Source organism: Taeniopygia guttata, chromosome 7 (genome assembly GCF_048771995.1).
Source record: "Taeniopygia guttata chromosome 7, bTaeGut7.mat, whole genome shotgun sequence".
Taxonomy (NCBI): Eukaryota; Metazoa; Chordata; class Aves; order Passeriformes; family Estrildidae; genus Taeniopygia; species Taeniopygia guttata.
The window spans coordinates 11,914,991-11,937,081 of record NC_133032.1 but is presented as its reverse complement, the minus strand read 5'-3'; positions in this window follow the sequence as shown (position 1 = coordinate 11,937,081).

Here is a 22,091-nt window from a genome sequence, read left to right as displayed (position 1 = left end):
CTGATTTCCTCCACTGTCATTGCTGGGATGATCTCATCTGGGAGAGTCAGCAGCAGAGGCAGGATACCTCGGACCAGATGAAGGCATAGGGAGGCACAGATGCAGAAGGAAGGCACTCATGCTCTGCTATGCATTGCCACCATCATAGTCCACCCTGCCATGCCCTGCTGCTTCACTGATGCAACCAAATCCCCCCTTGCCCAAAGCACAGGACAGCCAGGAATGTGTTCACCACAGATGCAGAACTACTGAGAACAGCAGCCAAAAATCAAGCATGCCACCCATTGCCAGACCCTGATGCTGAAGCACTCTCATAACACAGGCTGCATGCATACAAGAGGGAGGGGACACACAGACCATGCAGTAGGGTACAAACTGATCCCACAGTTCTGGCCCTTTCCTTGTTCTAGTTTCACAATTCCTTGACATCAGCTTATAAATCAACATTTGAAAAGAGCAGGTCCTCCCTTCTCCCATTCCCAGACTGTGGGTAGCCCAGCCACACCTCAGACTTGGTCAGTCTGGCTGGCCCAGCTCAGGTTCAGGCTGCTTGAACTCAGCTCATGAAGCTGTGGATCTCTCCTGCAGCCCCATCCCCTGTGAAGTGACAACGATGATCAAAGCTCTGCTGAAGCTCTCCCTGCTCGGGGCTGCTCTGAGGCTCTATGACAGGAATTAGCCCGATCTCCTTGGGGACAGGATCGTGTTTGTACCAGATGTGTCCCTGTTCCAGAGGAATGTGATTAAGGATGTCTGGAGAGGCTTTCACAGGGTCACACCAAGCACTGTGGCACCTGCTCCCCCAAAGAGCAGGAGCGTGAGGGGGAGTCCTCCTCCTAAGGGAGGACAGCTGGGGAGGGTTTATTTGTCCTGGGCACCCTGCTGGCTGCTGTATCACTTCAACCAGCAGCAGTGAGCCCATCTCACTGCAATGCACAGTGCTGCCTCTGCACCGCGGTACAAGCTCAGGACAGGGGCGGCTACATCCTTGCTTAGTCTGATCACAGTGGGAAAAGCTTCTTATCCCATCCAGGCACAGGAATGCCCTCCAGGGCTGCCCTTTTTCTGTAGGTCAGGAAAACAGGATGTCATCTTCATTTTCAGCCAGAGCACAAAAGCAGATCACTGGAGCAGATGGGCCCAGAGGGTGGATGCTTGTTACATCCACCCCACTGTGACCATGTGCCACCCCATGTGCCTCTGAAGGACCCTCCTGAGCTGCATCACTGGGACCAGCACTACAGCTGGGACCTTCTAAAGCCCCATCTGCACTTGGCCATGCTGACAAACCAAACCCATAATCAGGTATCTCCAGCTTTCTCTGCAGATAGCGGTCCTGGTCCTGTTCCTTCAGCCCAGCCCTTCCTTCCTTTCCCTTCCACATCCCAGGCCACACATCCAGCTCCTGGCAGTGACGAGCTGAGGTTCCCTGCCACTGCTCCCTTGGTGCTGTTGCCAGTTTGCTTGGGGCCACAACATAGCTGTGTGTGGCTTTTACACCTTGGCCATGAGAAATGCAGTCCCGGTGATGAGACTTCTGAATGAGGGAGCTGAACAGCACCAGGCTATAATTACAGTAGGAGCATGTGGGGAGAGGCCAGCCGAGCACATCCATCTCATTTCCTCTCCTATTAAGTCTGCCCTGCTTTTGTTTGACCCAGACCAAACCTTGCTATTAATGGCACAATGCTGTGGAGGTCACAGATGATTCTGCTACAAGCAGCTTTGTGGATTCTGCTCAACTAAATGCATAAGCAGGGCTTTGCTTGCAGATACCATTACTCTGTGATTCATGCTGCAGAAAGTACATCAGGCAGCTGTGGTGTAGGCAATTCCCAGACTGGGCTGTTTTGCCAGGGGAGCTCTTTGTCTCCTTCACAACCAGCAACCCAGGCGAGCAAGCAAGGAGGTTAAATGGTGTCGTATCACTACCCCTGGCTGTGGCTGAATTCTGCTGATGGGTGCTGGTAGCATGTTTCCTCTTCCTGATCTTGCCTGCAGAATTTCAGCTTGCAAAATCATTTTTGTGCTGAAGGAGAGAGCTCTTCTCACTGTGCACGTGCAGCCAAACTGATGCCAATCCCTGCCCTGTTTTGTTGTGCTTGTCCCTCATAAGTCCCCAGAGGCAACCTGAAATGCTGTGATCCTGGACTAGGGAAGGAAAAAAGCATGTGTGGCTGTGCTAACACCTCCAGGGCCGAAAAGTGAGTGCAGTCCCAGTTCAGAGCACCAGTAGCTGGCCCCAGCATCTGGCCATGTGCCTTTGCTGAGGAAGAGCCTGGCACAGCAGGAGGCAGCCACGCTCCAGCCTCTCCCTGCCCCAGTGAGGTCGCTGTACTCTGTGTGCTGGAGGCGGGGGCGGGGGGGACATCCTCCAGGGGACACTGGGCTGATGGATGAAGGAAATCATCCAGCTGGGCTCGTGCAGCAGAGATCACAAGGTCCCCCCTTCTCCGCAGAAATCACATGAGGAGGATTACCCTCCCATCCTGCTCAATGACAAGATCACATCTGGCAGCCCAGGGGGGTCACAGAACAAAGTGGCAGGAGAGATGGGGGATGTTGTGCAGTACTGATGCTCAGCACTTCTTGTTCTGACTCCTGCATGCCCCTCTCTGAGCCACACAGGACACTCATGAGTGCCAGCCCACCTCCTTGCTGCTCCCTACAGGCAACAAGCTTTGGCAGTCACATTTCAGAGCTCAGGGTGAGCCTTCCTTGTCCACACCTCAGAGCAGCATTGCCTCCTCTCTGCATGGGAGCTCCTGAGAGCCACTCTGCAGAGGAAGACACAGCAGCTTGTGACCAGGTATATCCCAGCCAAAAGTATGCACCTGGACAGGGGAGCCTTGCACAGGCACAGAAGATTTGTCTCAGAAGTGCCTCAATCACTTCTGCAAAGAGTCCCTTTGGAGACCAGTCCCAGCACAGGCACCTCAGAGAGCCAGAGGGCTGGAGAGCCTGGAGGGGATGATGTGCTGGAAGGGATGGGGCAGGGGGCACAAGGCAGCAGCCAGGAAGCAAACCTCCCAGGGCAAATGAGTGAAGGCCAGACAAATCACAGGAGTACTCACCTGTACTGAAGAAACATGCTGTCTAAGCCTGTGCCCAGGATTCAGACATCCCTGCTAGAAAAATATCCTTTGCTGAGACCTGTGTGAGGGAGAAGAGCTGGATAGAGCTTCCTCTCTGCCCTGTAGTTCCGTGGCAATGTCTGTGGGCCTGGCAACTGGCTCTGGGAAGGGCTGGCTACAGCACGAGGGACACCTCCAAACCTGCTGTTCCCATGGGAAGGAATGTTTGTATCCATGCCTGAGGAGGGCAGGTTCCTCCCCTGGCTGTCAGCAGGACCCTGCTCAGCCCTTTCTTCTCTTCCTGGTGCTTCTCCTGGAGCTGGTGAGTCCCTTCTTTTGAAGGGACAAAGGGGAGGTGGATGGAGGGTGGGAGACAGAGAGCATTGGGCTGGGGCCATGGCAGGGATGTGTAAAATCACCAGTGTTCAGCAGTACCTGCTGAGGATGGTCCTCGGCATCTGCAACAGCCAGCAGGACCCCAGCACCCCTGAGCTGGGGCTGCTCTTGGGGCTTCACATGCAACCAATGTCCCGCTCAGCATCAGCTCTGCCTTCCCCAGAATGGTGCAACTCACATCTGAACAAACCCACTTGTGTTGGGGATTGCAAACCAGAGCCACTCTCACTCCTGCCAGTGTGAGGAATGCACTGTGCTGCCACCTCCTGCCATCGTTACCTGCTCCACAACCCCCAAACCCTTCCTCATGGGGAAGAGGAAACAAGGTTTTCACAATTTATTTTAATGAAGTTTGAGTGTCTGAAAAGCAGACACAAAAGCCCCTGCAAGGACGTTCAGGCATACAAGGGAAAGGGGGAACTTTGCCAATGGCTCCTGTTCAGTTTTGTTGTAGAAATGGTTTTAGCTAGCAGTTTTCTTAACTTCCCAGCCATACAGCCATGTGAATGGGTGCCAGTGGTATCTGACAAGAGGTGTGCCAGTCCCTCTTGGCTGCAGAGAACAAAAATAACTGGACGAGATAACTTGAGTGTACTTGAACCCAGGTGGCAAAAACCGAAACCCAAACAGTTTTCTTAAACAATACAGTTGTTTGAAATAATAAGGTTGATAATTTTGGGAAAGGACCTTCTATTTTTAAGTCTCTGGACAGGCTTACTTTTGTAAAAATAAAGCCCTTCTCATATAACAGAGAAACTTCTAGTAGGAGTGCAGTCCTGGTCTGGCATGAGTCCCCTATCAGGGAGCAAGTGAACACTTGCCCCATCCCAGAGCACCCCCTGGAGAACTGGTGGCCTGCAGACACCCCAAGTATTTTCCCCAGCCCCAGCACAGGAGCATCCCCTGAATCTGCAGGCAGCCTGTCAGCTACTGCCCTTGCACTGCAGCATTATTTTGTGACCCAGCAGGCTCCTGGTGTGCCAGCACCCAGCAGCCTCTCCCTCCTCCTCTGGTTGACTAAAGAGGGAGTAGCCCATGGAGCGCACCCCTTGCAGCCCCTTTACTCCTCCTGCCTCAGCCCATCCCTGTTGCCCTCCTCTCCATCTGTCTCTCCTGTGACAGAACAACCAGGACTGATTCCGAGCTGCACAGACATCCCACTCTTCAGCAGTTCTACAGCCTTTGGTAGAACTGCTTGCTGATTGAGTCCACATGTGTGACCCAAACCAGAGCCCCCACAGCAATCCTGCCTGCATTGCGTCCTGGTGCAGTGGGATTTCCAGCACATCCAGGGCCCAGGCCCATGGGGATGAGCTGTGATCTTGGTCAACTCTCCTTCATCACTGTGGCCACCCATGGAGGCCCTCTACTCTGCCCTCAAAGGGGGGATCAGCACCTTCATGAGGTACATGCAGCAACGTCAGAACTTCAACCTGCACAGCCTGTACCACGTGCTGCTGCTGGTGCTGCCACTGAGCCCCTCGGGGCAAGTGGACAGCTGGCAGCACCTGCAGAGGCTTGCCCACTGCCAGCCAGGCTCGGCCAGCCCTGACATGGCCAGCAACTATGTGGACTGGCTGCCTCCTGCCTGAGCACCTGAGCACACTGAAGGAGAGGTTCATGCCAGGGTGGTGGTCCTTCTCTGTGAGAACTTATGCAAGCATGAGGAGCCAGCTGCCTGCCCTACCCAGTGGTTCCCACTGGCATCCATTCCCTGCCTAGCTGCACAGCTCTTTGCCCCCTGGTGTAACTGGGGGCTGCTGCTGCAGGGGGGACCCTCAGCCAGAGGGTCTTCAGCCCCCAGAGTTTGCATGACCTGTGTGGCTTTGCTGATACAGGGCCCTTTGTGAAGCTCTTGAAGCTGGTCGCTGATGTCTTTCACCAGAGCTTGGGAACAGCACATCTTTCGCAGAAGTGGGTCTCACCATCACCATCATTGCCACCATCACTGCCACTGCAGCCACCAGCATGGTGCAGAGCAAGGTTGGCTCCCGGCACTGTACAACTCGGTCCATGCAGCAGGGCCCTCCACCAGCCCAACTTTCCCGTGGGCTTGCCCAAGCCCATGATCCCAGTGCAGACTGCAGGCACAGGCAGCAGTGCTGGGGTGTGGCAAGCCCAGCTGCAGCAGAGCCAGGCAGAGCTGCTGGCCCTGCTGCACTGCAGGGAGCAGTGCACACTTCGTGCCACAAACTGACATCAGGAACCTGGAGTAGTGAATTTTCTATCCCAGGGAAAACAACCGATGATTTTGCTCAGGGTCCTGTGGCCCTGAGCAGAAAGCTGACTGCAAAAAATCCGACCATTGAAGGATAAGTTCCAGACAGGAGCTGCCTCCACCACATACTTGTGCTGCCCTGACAGTCCTAGGGGAGCCCTACAAACTGACATCAGGAACCTGGACTGGTGAGTTTTCTTTCCCAGGGAAATGAGCCGGAGTCCGTGCTAAGGGTCCTGTGGCCCTGAGCTTGCAGCAGATTGCAAAAAATCCGAACATCAAAGGATAAGTCCCAGACAGGAGCTACCCCCACCTCATACCTGTGCTGTCCTGAGAGTCCCAGGGGAGCCCTACAAACTGACATCAGGAACCTGGACTGGTGAGTTTTCTTTCCCAGGGAAAAGAGCCGATGTTTGTGCGCAGGGTCCTGTGGCCTTGCATGGGCAGCTGCTTGGAAAAAATCCGAATATCAAAGGATGGGTCCCAGACCGGAGCTGCCCCCTTCTAATTCTTGCGCTGCCCTGAGAGTCCCAGGGGAGCCCTACAAACTGACATAGGAACCTGGACTGGTGAGTTTTCTTTCCCAGGGAAAAGAGCCGATAGTTTTGCTCAGGGCCCTGTGGCCCTGAGCCGGCAGCTGATTGCAAAATATCCGAACATCGAAGGATGGGCCCCATACAGGAGCTGCCCCCACCTCATACTTGTGCTGCCCTGACAGTCCCAGAAGAGCCCTACAAACTGACATCAGGAACCTGGACTGGTGAGTTTTCTTTCCCAGGTAAAAGAGCCGATGTTTGTACTCAGGGTCCTGTGGCCCTGAGTGGGCAGCTGACTGCAAAAAATCCGAACATCGAAGGATAAGTCCCAGACAGGAGCTGCCCCCACCTCATACTTGTGCTGCCCTGACAGTCCCAGGGGAGCCCTACAAACTGACATCAGGAACCTGGACTGGTGAGTTTTCTTTCCCAGGGAAAAGAGCCGATGTTTGCGCTCCGACTCCTGTGGTCCTGAGAAGGCAGCTGACTGCAAAAAATCCGAACATCGGAAGATAAGTCCCAGACAGGAGCTGCCCCCACCTCATACTTGTGCTGCCCTGACAGTCCCAGGGCAGCCCTACAAACTGACATCAGGAACCTGGACTGGTGAGTTTTCTTTCCCAGGGAAAAAGCCACTGTTAGCACTCCGGGTCCTGTGGCCCTGAGCAGGAAGCTGACTGCAAAAAAATCGGAACATCGAAGGATAAGTCCCAGACAGGAGCTGCCCCCACCTCATACTTGTGCTGCCCTGACAGTCCCAGGGGAGCCCTACAAACTGACATCAGGAACCTGGACTGGAGAGTTTTCTTTCCCAGGGAAAAGAGCCGATGTTTGTGCTCAGGGTCCTGTGGCCTTGCATGGCCAGCTGCTTGGAAAAAATCCGAATATCGAAGGATGGGTCCCAGACCGGAGCTGCCCCCTTCTAATTCTTGTGCTGCCCTGAGAGTCCCAGGGGAGCCCTACAAACTGACATAGGAACCTGGACTGGTGAGTTTTCTTTCCCAGGGAAAACAGCCGATAGTTTTGCTCAGGGCCCTGTGGCCCTGAGCCGGCAGCTGATTGCAAAATATCCGAACATCGAAGAATAAGTCCCAGACAGGAGCTGCCCCCACCTCATACTTGTGCTGCCCTGACAGTCCCAGAAGAGCCCTACAAACTGACATCAGGAACCTGGACTGGTGAGTTTTCTTTCCCAGGGAAAACAGCCATTGTTTTTGCTCAGGGTCCTGTGGCTCTGAGCGGGCAGCTGACTGCAAAAAATCCGAACATCGAAGGATAAGTCCCAGACAGGAGCTGCCCCCACCTCATACTTGTGCTGCCCTGACAGTCCCAGGGGAGCCCTACAAACTGACATCAGGAACCTGGACTGGTGAGTTTTCTTTCCCAGGGAAAAGAACCGATGATTGTGCTCAGGGTCCTGTGGCCCTGAGCGGGCAGCTGACTGCAAAAAAATCGGAACATCGAAGGATAAGTCCCTGACAGGAGCTGCCCCCACCTCATACTTGTGCTGCCCTGACAGTCCCAGGGGAGCCCTACAAACTGACATCCGGAACCTGGACTGGTGAGTTTTCTTTCCCAGGGAAAAGAGCCGATGTTTGCGCTCCGAATCCTGTGGCCCTGAGCGGGCAGCTGACTGCAAAAAATCCGAACATCGAAGGATAAGTCCCAGACAGGAGCTGCCCCCACCTCATACTTGTGCTGCCCTGACAGTCCTTGAAGAGCCCTACAAACTGACATCAGGAACCTGGACTGGTGAGTTTTCTTTCCCAGGGAAAAAGCCACTGTAAGCACTCAGGGTCCTGTGGCCCTGAGCAGGAAGCTGACTGCAAAACAATCGGAACATCGAAGGATAAGTCCCAGACAGGAGCTGCCCCCACCTCATACTTGTGCTGCCCTGACAGTCCCAGGGGAGCCCTACAAACTGACATCAGGAACCTGGACTGGTGAGTTTTCTTTCCCAGGGAAAAGAGCCGATGTTTGTGCTCAGGGTCCTGTGGCCTTGCATGGCCAGCTGCTTGGAAAAAATCCGAATATCGAAGGATGGGTCCCAGACCGGAGCTGCCCCCTTCTAATTCTTGTGCTGCCCTGAGAGTCCCAGGGGAGCCCTACAAACTGACATAGGAACGTGGACTGGTGAGTTTTCTTTCCCAGGGAAAACAGCCGATAGTTTTGCTCAGGGCCCTGTGGCCCTGAGCCGGCAGCTGATTGCAAAATATCCGAACATCGAAGAATAAGTCCCATACAGGAGCTGCCCCCACCTCATACTTGTGCTGCCCTGACAGTCCCAGAAGTGCCCTGCAAACTGACATCAGGAACCTGGACTGGTGAGTTTTCTTTCCCAAGAAAAAGAGCCGATGTTTGTGCTCAGGGTCCTGTGGCCCTGAGCGGGCAGCTGACTGCAAAAAATCCGAACATCGAAGGATAAGTCCCAGACAGGAGCTGCCCCCACCTCATACTTGTGCTGCCCTGACAGTCCTTGAAGAGCCCTACAAACTGACATCAGGAACCTGGACTGGTGAGTTTTCTTTCCCAGGGAAAAGAGCTGACGTTTGCGCTCCGACTCCTGTGGCCCTGAGAGGGCAGCTGACTGCAAAAAATCCGAACATCGGAAGATAAGTCCCAGACAGGAGCTGCCCCCACCTCATACTTGTGCTGCCCTGACAGTCCCAGGGGAGCCCTACAAACTGACATCAGGAACTCGGACTGGTGAGTTTTCTTTCTCAGGGAAAACAGCCATTGTTTTTGCACAGGGCCCTGTGGCTCTGAGCCGGCAGCTGTCTGAAAAAAATCCGAACATCAAAGGATAAGTCCCAGACAGGAGCTGCCCCCACCTCATACTTGTGCTGCCCTGACAGTCCCAGGGGAGCCCTACAAACTGACATCAGGAACCTGGACTGGTGAGTTTTCTTTCCCAGGGAAAAGAGCTGATGTTTGCGCTCCGACTCCTGTGGCCCTGAGCGGGCAGCTGACTGCAAAAAATCGGAACATCGAAGGATGGGCCCCATACAGGAGCTGCCCCCACCTCATACTTGTGCTGCCCTGACAGTCCCAGGGGAGCCCTACAAACTGACATCAGGAACCTGGACTGGTGAGTTTTCTTTCCCAGGGAAAAGAGCCGATGTTTGCGCTCCGAGTCCTGTGGCCCTGAGCGGGCAGCTGACTGCAAAAAATCCGAACATCGAAGGATGGGCCCCATACAGGAGCTGCCCCCATGTCATACTTGTGCTGCCCTGACAGTCCTTGAAGAGCCCTACAAACTGACATCAAGAACCGGGACTGGTGAGTTTTCTTTCCCGGGGAAAAGAGCTGATGTTTGCGCTCCGACTCCTGTGGCCCTGAGCTGGAAGTTGACTGCAAAAAATCCAAACATCGAAGGATGGGCCCCATACAGGAGCTGCCCCCATGTCATACTTGTGCTGTCCTGATACTCCTTGAAGAGCCCTACAAACTGACATCAGGAACCTGGACTGGTGAGTTTTCTTTTCCAGGGAAAAGAACCGATGTTTGTGCTCAGGGTCCTGTGGCCCTGAGCGGGAAGCTGACTGCAAAAAATCCGAACATCGAAGGATAAGTCCCAGACAGGAGCTGCCCCCACCTCATACTTGTGCTGCCCTGACAGTCCCAGGGGAGCCCTACAAACTGACATCAGGAACCTGGACTGGTGAGTTTTCTTTCCCAGGGAAAAGAACCGATGATTGTGCTCAGGGTCCTGTGGCCCTGAGCGGGCAGCTGACTGCAAAAAAATCGGAACATCGAAGGATAAGTCCCTGACAGGAGCTGCCCCCACCTCATACTTGTGCTGCCCTGACAGTCCCAGGGGAGCCCTACAAACTGACATCCGGAACCTGGACTGGTGAGTTTTCTTTCCCAGGGAAAAGAGCCGATGTTTGCGCTCCGAATCCTGTGGCCCTGAGCGGGCAGCTGACTGCAAAAAATCCGAACATCGAAGGATAAGTCCCAGACAGGAGCTGCCCCCACCTCATACTTGTGCTGCCCTGACAGTCCCAGGGGAGCCCTACAAACTGACATCAGGAACCTGGACTGGTGAGTTTTCTTTCCCAGGGAAAAGAGCCGATGTTTGTGCTCAGGGTCCTGTGGCCTTGCATGGCCAGCTGCTTGGAAAAAATCCGAATATCGAAGGATGGGTCCCAGACCGGAGCTGCCCCCTTCTAATTCTTGTGCTGCCCTGAGAGTCCCAGGGGAGCCCTACAAACTGACATAGGAACCTGGACTGGTGAGTTTTCTTTCCCAGGGAAAACAGCCGATAGTTTTGCTCAGGGCCCTTTGGCCCTGAGCCGGCAGCTAATTGCAAAATATCCGAACATCGAAGAATAAGTCCCATACAGGAGCTGCCCCCACCTCATACTTGTGCTGCCCTGAGAGTCCCAGAAGAGCCCTACAAACTGACATCAGGAACCTGGACTGGTGAGTTTTCTTTCCCAGGGAAAAGAGCCGATGTTTGTGCGCAGGGTCCTGTGGCCATGAGCGGGCAGCTGACTGCGAAAAATCTAAACATCGAAGGATAAGTCCCAGACAGGAGCTGCCCCCACCTCATACTTGTGCTGCCCTGACAGTCCTTGAAGAGCCCTACAAACTGACATCAGGAACCTGGACTGGTGAGTTTTCTTTCCCAGGGAAAAGAGCTGATGTTTGCGCTCCGACTCCTGTGGCCCTGAGCGGGCAGCTGACTGCAAAAAATCGGAACATCGGAAGATAAGTCCCAGACAGGAGCTGCCCCCACCTCATACTTGTGCTGCCCTGACAGTCCCAGGGGAGCCCTACAAACTGACATCAGGAACCTGGACTGGTGAGTTTTCTTTCCCAGGGAAAAGAGCCGATGTTTCTGCTCAGGGTCCTGTGGCCCTGAGGGGGCAGCTGACTGCAAAAAATCAGAACATAGAAGGATGGGCCCCATACAGGAGCTGCCCCCACCTCATACTTGTGCTGCCCTGACAGTCCCAGAAGAGCCCTGCAAACTGACATCAGGAACCTGGACTGGTGAGTTTTCTTTCCCAGGGAAAAGAGCCGATGTTTGTGCTCAGGGTCCTGTGGCCCTGAGCGGGCAGCTGACTGCAAAAAATCCGAACATCGAAGGATAAGTCCCAGACAGGAGCTGCCCCCACCTCATACTTGTGCTGCCCTGACAGTCCTTGAAGAGCCCTACAAACTGACATCAGGAACCTGGACTGGTGAGTTTTCTTTCCCAGGGAAAAGAGCTGATGTTTGCGCTCCAACTCCTGTGGCCCTGAGAGGGCAGCTGACTGCAAAAAATCCGAACATCGGAAGATAAGTCCCAGACAGGAGCTGCCCCCACCTCATACTTGTGCTGCCCTGACAGTCCCAGGGGAGCCCTACAAACTGACATCAGGAACCTGGACTGGTGAGTTTTCTTTCCCAGGGAAAAGAGCCGATGTTTGTGCTCAGGGTCCTGTGGCCCTGAGTGGGCAGCTGACTGCAAAAAATCCGAACATCGAAGGATAAGTCCCAGACAGGAGCTGCCCCCACCTCATACTTGTGCTGCCCTGACAGTCCCAGAAGAGCCCTACAAACTGACATCAGGAACCTGGACTGGTGAGTTTTCTTTCCCAGGGAAAAGAGCTGATGTTTGCGCTCCGACTCCTGTGGCCCTGAGAGGGCAGCTGACTGCAAAAAATCCGAACATCGGAAGATAAGTCCCAGACAGGAGCTGCCCCCACCTCATACTTGTGCTGCCCTGAGAGTCCCAGAAGAGCCCTACAAACTGACATCAAGAACCGGGACTGGTGAGTTTTCTTTCCCGGGGAAAAGACCCGATGTTTGCACTCCGATTCCTGTGGCCCTGAGCTGGAAGTTGACTGCAAAAAATCCGAACATCGAAGGATAATTTCATGAAAGGAGCTGCCCCCATGTCATACTTGTGCTGCCCTGACACTCCTTGAAGAGCCCTACAAACTGACATCAGGAACCTGGACTGGTGAGTTTTCTTTTCCAGGGAAAAGAACCGATGTTTGTGCTCAGGGTCCTGTGGCCCTGAGCGGGAAGCTGACTGCAAAAAATCCGAACATCGAAGGATAAGTCCCAGACAGGAGCTGCCCCCACCTCATACTTGTGCTGCCCTGACAGTCCTTGAAGAGCCCTACAAACTGACATCAGGAACCTGGACTGGTGAGTTTTCTTTCCCAGGGAAAAGAACCGATGATTGTGCTCAGGGTCCTGTGGCCCTGAGCGGGCAGCTGACTGCAAAAAATCCGAACATCGAAGGATAAGTCCCAGACAGGAGCTGCCCCTACCTCATACTTGTGCTGCCCTGAGAGTCCCAGGGGAGCCCTACAAACTGACATCAGGAACCTGGACTGGTGAGTTTTCTTTCCCAGGGAAAACAGCCATTGTTTTTGCTCAGGGCCCTGTGGCTCTGAGCCGGCAGCTGTCTGCAAAAAATCCGAACATCGAAGGATGGGCCCCATACAGGAGCTGCCCCCACCTCATACTTGTGCTGCCCTGACAGTCCCAGAAGAGCCCTACAAACTGACATCAGGAACCTGGACTGGTGAGTTTTCTTTCCCAGGTAAAAGAGCCGATGTTTGTACTCAGGGTCCTATGGCCCTGAGCGGGAAGCTGATTGCAAAATATCCGAACATCGAAGGATGGGCCCCATACAGGAGCTGCCCCCACCTCATACTTGTGCTGCCCTGACAGTCCCAGGGGAGCCCTACAAACTGACATCAGGAACCTGGACTGGTGAGTTTTCTTTCCCAAGGAAAAGAGCAGATGATTGTGCTCAGGGTCCTGTGGCCCTGAGTGGGCAGCTGACTGCAAAAAATCAGAACATCGAGGGATAAGTCCCAGACAGGAGTTGCCCCCACCTCATACTTGTGCTGCCCTGACAGTCCCAGGGGAGCCCTACAAACTGACATCAGGAACCCGGACTGGTGAGTTTTCTTTCTCAGGGAAAACAGCCATTGTTTTTGCACAGGGCCCTGTGGCTCTGAGCCGGCAGCTGTCTGAAAAAAATCCGAACATCAAAGGATAAGTCCCAGAAAGGAGCTGCCCCCACCTCATACTTGTGCTGCCCTGACAGTCCCAGGGGAGCCCTACAAACTGACATCAGGAACCTGGACTGGTGAGTTTTCTTTCCCAGGGAAAAGAGACGATGTTTGCGCTCCGACTCCTGTGGCCCTGAGCGGGCAGCTGACTGCAAAAAATCCGAACATCGAAGGATACGTCCCAGACAGGAGCTGCCCCCACCTCATACTTGTGCTGCCCTGAGAGTCCCTGAAGAGCCCTACAAACTGACATCAAGAACCGGGACTGGTGAGTTTTCTTTCCCGGGGAAAAGACCCGATGTTTGCACTCCGATTCCTGTGGCCCTGAGCTGGAAGTTGACTGCAAAAAATCCGAACATCGAAGGATGGGCCCCATACAGGAGCTGCCCCCATGTCATACTTGTGCTGCCCTGACACTCCTTGAAGAGCCCTACAAACTGACATCAGGAACCTGGACTGGTGAGTTTTCTTTTCCAGGGAAAAGAACCGATGTTTGTGCTCAGGGTCCTGTGGCCCTGAGCGGGCAGCTGACTGCAAAAAATCCGAACATCAAAGGATAAGTCCCAGACAGGAGCTGCCCCCACCTCATACTTGTGCTGCCCTGACAGTCCCAGGGGAGCCCTACAAACTTACATCAGGAACCTGTACTGGTGAGTTTTCTTTCCCAGGGAAAAGAACCGATGATTGTGCTCAGGGTCCTGTGGCCCTGAGCGGGCAGCTGACTGCAAAAAAATCGGAACATCGAAGGATAAGTCCCAGACAGGAGCTGCCCCCACCTCATACTTGTGCTGCCCTGACAGTCCCAGGGGAGCCCTACAAACTGACATCCGGAACCTGGACTGGTGAGTTTTCTTTCCCAGGGAAAAGAGCCGATGTTTGCGCTCCGAATCCTGTGGCCCTGAGCGGGAAGCTGATTGAAAAATATCCGAACATCGAAGGATGGGCCCCATACAGGAGCTGCCCCCACCTCATACTTGTGCTGCCCTGACAGTCCCAGAAGAGCCCTACAAACTGACATCAGGAACCTGGACTGGTGAGTTTTCTTTCCCAGGGAAAAAGCCACTGTTAGCACTCCGGGTCCTGTGGCCCTGAGCAGGAAGCTGACTGCAAAAAAATCGGAACATCGAAGGATAAGTCCCAGACAGGAGCTGCCCCCACCTCATACTTGTGCTGCCCTGACAGTCCCAGGGGAGCCCTACAAACTGACATCAGGAACCTGGACTGGTGAGTTTTCTTTCCCAGGGAAAAGAGCCGATGTTTGTGCTCAGGGTCCTGTGGCCTTGCATGGCCAGCTGCTTGGAAAAAATCCGAATATCGAAGGATGGGTCCCAGACCGGAGCTGCCCCCTTCTAATTCTTGTGCTGCCCTGAGAGTCCCAGGGGAGCCCTACAAACTGACATACGAACCTGGACTGGTGAGTTTTCTTTCCCAGGGAAAACAGCCGATAGTTTTGCTCAGGGTCCTGTGGCCCTGAGCCAGCAGCTGATTGCAAAATATCCGAACATCGAAGGATAAGTCCCAGACAGGAGCTGCCCCCACCTCATACTTGTGCTGCCCTGACAGTCCTTGAAGAGCCCTACAAACTGACATCAGGAACCTGGACTGGTGAGTTTTCTTTCCCAGGGAAAAGAGCTGATGTTTGCGCTCCGACTCCTGTGGCCCTGAGCGGGCAGCTGACTGCAAAAAATCGGAACATCGGAAGATAAGTCCCAGACAGGAGCTGCCCCCACCTCATACTTGTGCTGCCCTGACAGTCCCAGGGGAGCCCTACAAACTGACATCAGGAACCTGGACTGGTGAGTTTTCTTTCCCAGGGAAAAGAGCCGATGTTTGTGCTCAGGGTCCTGTGGCCCTGAGTGGGCAGCTGACTGCAAAAAATCCGAACATCGAAGGATGGGCCCAATAAAGGAGCTGCCCCCACCTCATACTTGTGCTGCCCTGACAGTCCCAGAAGAGCCCTGCAAACTGACATCAGGAACCTGGACTGGTGAGTTTTCTTTCCCAGGGAAAAGAGCCGATGTTTGTGCTCAGGGTCCTGTGGCCCTGAGCGGGCAGCTGACTGCAAAAAATCCGAACATCGAAGGATAAGTCCCAGACAGGAGCTGCCCCCACCTCATACTTGTGCTGCCCTGACAGTCCCAGAAGAGCCCTACAAACTGACATCAGGAACCTGGACTGGTGAGTTTTCTTTCCCAGGGAAAAGAGCTGATGTTTGCGCTCCGACTCCTGTGGCCCTGAGAGGACAGCTGACTGCAAAAAATCCGAACATCGGAAGATAAGTCCCAGACAGGAGCTGCCCCCACCTCATACTTGTGCTGCCCTGACAGTCCCAGGGGAGCCCTACAAACTGACATCAGGAACCTGGACTGGTGAGTTTTCTTTCCCAGGGAAAAGAGCCGATGTTTGTGCTCAGGGTCCTGTGGCCCTGAGTGGGCAGCTGACTGCAAAAAATCAGAACATCGAAGGATGGGCCCCATACAGGAGCTGCCCCCACCTCATACTTGTGCTGCCCTGACAGTCCCAGAGGAGCCGTACAAACTGACATCAGGAACCTGGACTGGTGAGTTTTCTTTCCCAGGGAAAAGAGCCGATGTTTGCGCTCTGAGTCCTGTGGCACTGAGCGGGCAGCTGACTGCAAAAAATCCGAACATCGAAGGATAAGTCCCAGACAGGAGCTGCCCCCACCTCATACTTGTGCTGCCCTGAGAGTCCCAGAAGAGCCCTACAAACTGACATCAAGAACCGGGACTGGTGAGTTTTCTTTCCCGGGGAAAAGACCCGATGTTTGCACTCCGATTCCTGTGGCCCTGAGCTGGAAGTTGACTGCAAAAAATCCGAACATCGAAGGATAATTTCATGAAAGGAGCTGCCCCCATGTCATACTTGTGCTGCCCTGACACTCCTTGAAGAGCCCTACAAACTGACATCAGGAACCTGGACTGGTGAGTTTTCTTTCCCAGGGAAAAGAACCGATGATTGTGCTCAGGGTCCTGTGGCCCTGAGCGGGCAGCTGACTGCAAAAAATCGGAACATCGAAGGATAAGTCCCAGACAGGAGCTGCCCCCACCTCATACTTGTGCTGCCCTGACAGTCCCAGGGGAGCCCTACAAACTGACATCCGGAACCTGGACTGGTGAGTTTTCTTTCCCAGGGAAAAGAGCCGATGTTTGCGCTCCAACTCCTGTGGCCCTGAGGGGGCAGCTGACTGCAAAAAATCCGAACATCGAAGGATGGGCCCCATACAGGAGCTGCCCCCACCTCATACTTGTGCTGCCCTTACAGTCCCAGAAGAGCCCTGCAAACTGACATCAGGAACCTGGACTGGTGAGTTTTCTTTCCCAGGAAAAAGAGCCGATGTTTGTGCTCAGGGTCCTGTGGCCCTGAGCGGGCAGCTGACTGCAAAAAATCCGAACATCGAAGGATAAGTCCCAGACAGGAGCTGCCCCCACCTCATACTTGTGCTGCCCTGACAGTCCTTGAAGAGCCCTACAAACTGACATCAGGAACCTGGACTGGTGAGTTTTCTTTCCCAGGGAAAAGAGCCGATGTTTGTGCTCAGGATCCTGTGGCCCTGAGTGGGCACCTGACTGCAAAAAATCCGAACATCGAAGAATGGGCCCCATACAGGAGCTGCCCCCACCTCATACTTGTGCTGCCCTTACAGTCCCAGAAGAGCCCTGCAAACTGACATCAGGAACCTGGACTGGTGAGTTTTCTTTCCCAGGAAAAAGAGCCGATGTTTGTGCTCAGGGTCCTGTGGCCCTGAGCGGGCAGCTGACTGCAAAAAATCCGAACATCGAAGGATAAGTCCCAGACAGGAACTGCCCCCACCTCATACTTGTGCTGACCTGACAGTCCTTGAAGAGCCCTACAAACTGACATCAGGAACCTGGACTGGTGAGTTTTCTTTCCCAGGGAAAAGAGCTGATGTTTACGCTCCGACTCCTGTGGCCCTGAGAGGGCAGCTGACTGCAAAAAATCCGAACATCGGAAGATAAGTCCCAGACAGGAGCTGCCCCCACCTCATACTTGTGCTGCCCTGACAGTCCCAGGGGAGCCCTACAAACTGACATCAGGAACCTGGACTGGTGAGTTTTCTTTCCCAGGGAAAAGAGCCGATGTTTGTGCTCAGGATCCTGTGGCCCTGAGTGGGCACCTGACTGCAAAAAATCCGAACATCGAAGGATGGACCCCATACAGGAGCTGCCCCCACCTCATACTTGTACTGCCCTGACAGTCCCAGAAGAGCCCTGCAAACTGACATCAGGAACCTGGACTGGTGAGTTTTCTTTCCCAGGGAAAAGAGCCGATGTTTGTGCTCAGGGTCCTGTGGCCCTGAGCGGGCAGCTGACTGCAAAAAATCCGAACATCGAAGGATAAGTCCCAGACAGGAGCTGCCCCCACCTCATACTTGTGCTGCCCTGACAGTCCCAGAAGAGCCCTACAAACTGACATCAGGAACCTGGACTGGTGAGTTTTCTTTCCCAGGGAAAAGAGCTGATGTTTGCGCTCCGACTCCTGTGGCCCTGAGAGGGCAGCTGACTGCAAAAAATCCGAACATCGGAAGATAAGTCCCAGACAGGAGCTGCCCCCACCTCATACTTGTGCTGCCCTGACAGTCCCAGGGGAGCCCTACAAACTGACATCAGGAACCTGGACTGGTGAGTTTTCTTTCCCAGGGAAAAGAGCCGATGTTTGTGCTCAGGGTCCTGTGGCCCTGAGTGGGCAGCTGACTGCAAAAAATCAGAACATCGAAGGATGGGCCCCATACAGGAGCTGCCCCCACCTCATACTTGTGCTGCCCTGACAGTCCCAGAGGAGCCGTACAAACTGACATCAGGAACCTGGACTGGTGAGTTTTCTTTCCCAGGGAAAAGAGCCGATGTTTGCGCTCTGAGTCCTGTGGCACTGAGCGGGCAGCTGACTGCAAAAAATCCGAACATCGAAGGATAAGTCCCAGACAGGAGCTGCCCCCACCTCATACTTGTGCTGCCCTGAGAGTCCCAGAAGAGCCCTACAAACTGACATCAAGAACCGGGACTGGTGAGTTTTCTTTCCCGGGGAAAAGACCCGATGTTTGCACTCCGATTCCTGTGGCCCTGAGCTAGAAGTTGACTGCAAAAAATCCGAACATCGAAGGATAATTTCATGAAAGGAGCTGCCCCCATGTCATACTTGTGCTGCCCTGACACTCCTTGAAGAGCCCTACAAACTGACATCAGGAACCTGGACTGGTGAGTTTTCTTTTCCAGGGAAAAGAACCGATGTTTGTGCTCAGGGTCCTGTGGCCCTGAGCGGGAAGCTGACTGCAAAAAATCCGAACATCGAAGGATAAGTCCCAGACAGGAGCTGCCCCCACCTCATACTTGTGCTGCCCTGACAGTCCCAGGGGAGCCCTACAAACTGACATCAGGAACCTGGACTGGTGAGTTTTCTTTCCCAGGGAAAAGAACCGATGATTGTGCTCAGGGTCCTGTGGCCCTGAGCGGGCAGCTGACTGCAAAAAATCCGAACATCGAAGGATAAGTCCCAGACAGGAGCTGCCCCCACCTCATACTTGTGCTGCCCTGACAGTCCCAGGGGAGCCCTACAAACTGACATCCGGAACCTGGACTGGTGAGTTTTCTTTCCCAGGGAAAAGAGCCGATGTTTGCGCTCCGACTCCTGTGGCCCTGAGGGGGCAGCTGACTGCAAAAAATCCGAACATCGAAGGATGGGCCCCATACAGGAGCTGCCCCCACCTCATACTTGTGCTGCCCTTACAGTCCCAGAAGAGCCCTGCAAACTGACATCAGGAACATGGACTGGTGAGTTTTCTTTCCCAGGAAAAAGAGCCGATGTTTGTGCTCAGGGTCCTGTGGCCCTGAGCGGGCAGCTGACTGCAAAAAATCCGAACATCGAAGGATAAGTCCCAGACAGGAGCTGCCCCCACCTCATACTTGTGCTGCCCTGACAGTCCTTGAAGAGCCCTACAAACTGACATCAGGAACCTGGACTGGTGAGTTTTCTTTCCCAGGGAAAAGAGCTGATGTTTGCGCTCCGACTCCTGTGGCCCTGAGAGGGCAGCTGACTGCAAAAAATCCGAACATGGGAAGATAAGTCCCAGACAGGAGCTGCCCCCACCTCATACTTGTGCTGCCCTGACAGTCCCAGGGGAGCCCTACAAACTGACATCAGGAACCTGGACTGGTGAGTTTTCTTTCCCAGGGAAAAGAGCCGATGTTTGTGCTCAGGATCCTGTGGCCCTGAGTGGGCACCTGACTGCAAAAAATCAGAACATCGAAGAATGGGCCCCATACAGGAGCTGCCCCCACCTCATACTTGTACTGCCCTGACAGTCCCAGAAGAGCCCTGCAAACTGACATCAGGAACCTGGACTGGTGAGTTTTCTTTCCCAGGGAAAAGAGCCGATGTTTGTGCTCAGGGTCCTGTGGCCCTGAGCGGGCAGCTGACTGCAAAAAATCCGAACATCGAAGGATAAGTCCCAGACAGGAGCTGCCCCCACCTCATACTTGTGCTGCCCTGAGAGTCCCAGGGGAGCCCTACAAACTGACATCAGGAACCTGGACTGGTGAGTTTTCTTTCCCAGGGAAAACAGCCATTGTTTTTGCTCAGGGCCCTGTGGCTCTGAGCCGGCAGCTGTCTGCAAAAAATCCGAACATCGAAGGATGGGCCCCATACAGGAGCTGCCCCCACCTCATACTTGTGCTGCCCTGACAGTCCCAGAAGAGCCCTACAAACTGACATCAGGAACCTGGACTGGTGAGTTTTCTTTCCCAGGTAAAAGAGCCGATGTTTGTACTCAGGGTCCTGTGGCCCTGAGCGGGAAGCTGATTGCAAAATATCCGAACATCGAAGGATGGGCCCCATACAGGAGCTGCCCCCACCTCATACTTGTGCTGCCCTGACAGTCCCAGGGGAGCCCTACAAACTGACATCAGGAACCTGGACTGGTGAGTTTTCTTTCCCAGGGAAAAGAACCGATGATTGTGCTCAGGGTCCTGTGGCCCTGAGCGGGCAGCTGACTGCAAAAAATCGGAACATCGAAGGATAAGTCCCATACAGGAGCTGCCCCCACCTCATACTTGTGCTGCCTGACAGTCCCAGGGGAGCCCTACAAACTGACATCCGGAACCTGGACTGGTGAGTTTTCTTTCCCAGGGAAAAGAGCCGATGTTTGCGCTCCGACTCCTGTGGCCCTGAGGGGGCAGCTGACTGCAAAAAATCCGAACATCGAAGGATGGGCCCCATACAGGAGCTGCCCCCACCTCATACTTGTGCTGCCCTTACAGTCCCCGAAGAGCCCTGCAAACTGACATCAGGAACCTGGACTGGTGAGTTTTCTTTCCCAGGAAAAAGAGCCGATGTTTGTGCTCAGGGTCCTGTGGCCCTGAGCGGGCAGCTGACTGCAAAAAATCCAAACATCGAAGGATAAGTCCCAGACAGGAGCTGCCCCCACCTCATACTTGTGCTGCCCTGACAGTCCTTGAAGAGCCCTACAAACTGACATCAGGAACCTGGACTGGTGAGTTTTCTTTCCCAGGGAAAAGAGCTGATGTTTGCGCTCTGACTCCTGTGGCCCTGAGAGGGCAGCTGACTGCAAAAAATCCGAACATGGGAAGATAAGTCCCAGACAGGAGCTGCCCCCACCTCATACTTGTGCTGCCCTGACAGTCCCAGGGGAGCCCTACAAACTGACATCAGGAACCTGGACTGGTGAGTTTTCTTTCCCAGGGAAAAGAGCCGATGTTTGTGCTCAGGATCCTGTGGCCCTGAGTGGGCACCTGACTGCAAAAAATCAGAACATCGAAGAATGGGCCCCATACAGGAGCTGCCCCCACCTCATACTTGTACTGCCCTGACAGTCCCAGAAGAGCCCTGCAAACTGACATCAGGAACCTGGACTGGTGAGTTTTCTTTCCCAGGGAAAAGAGCCGATGTTTGTGCTCAGGGTCCTGTGGCCCTGAGCGGGCAGCTGACTGCAAAAAATCCGAACATCGAAGGATAAGTCCCAGACAGGAGCTGCCCCCACCTCATACTTGTGCTGCCCTGAGAGTCCCAGGGGAGCCCTACAAACTGACATCAGGAACCTGGACTGGTGAGTTTTCTTTCCCAGGGAAAACAGCCATTGTTTTTGCTCAGGGCCCTGTGGCTCTGAGCCGGCAGCTGTCTGCAAAAAATCCGAACATCGAAGGATGGGCCCCATACAGGAGCTGCCCCCACCTCATACTTGTGCTGCCCTGACAGTCCCAGAAGAGCCCTACAAACTGACATCAGGAACCTGGACTGGTGAGTTTTCTTTCCCAGGTAAAAGAGCCGATGTTTGTACTCAGGGTCCTGTGGCCCTGAGCGGGAAGCTGATTGCAAAATATCCGAACATCGAAGGATGGGCCCCATACAGGAGCTGCCCCCACCTCATACTTGTGCTGCCCTGACAGTCCCAGGGGAGCCCTACAAACTGACATCAGGAACCTGGACTGGTGAGTTTTCTTTCCCAGGGAAAAGAGCAGATGATTGTGCTCAGGGTCCTGTGGCCCTGAGTGGGCAGCTGACTGCAAAAAATCAGAACATCGAGGGATAAGTCCCAGACAGGAGTTGCCCCCACCTCATACTTGTGCTGCCCTGACAGTCCCAGGGGAGCCCTACAAACTGACATCAGGAACCCGGACTGGTGAGTTTTCTTTCTCAGGGAAAACAGCCATTGTTTTTGCACAGGGCCCTGTGGCTCTGAGCCGGCAGTTGTCTGAAAAAAATCCGAACATCAAAGGATAAGTCCCAGACAGGAGCTGCCCCCACCTCATACTTGTGCTGCCCTGACAGTCCCAGGGGAGCCCTACAAACTGAC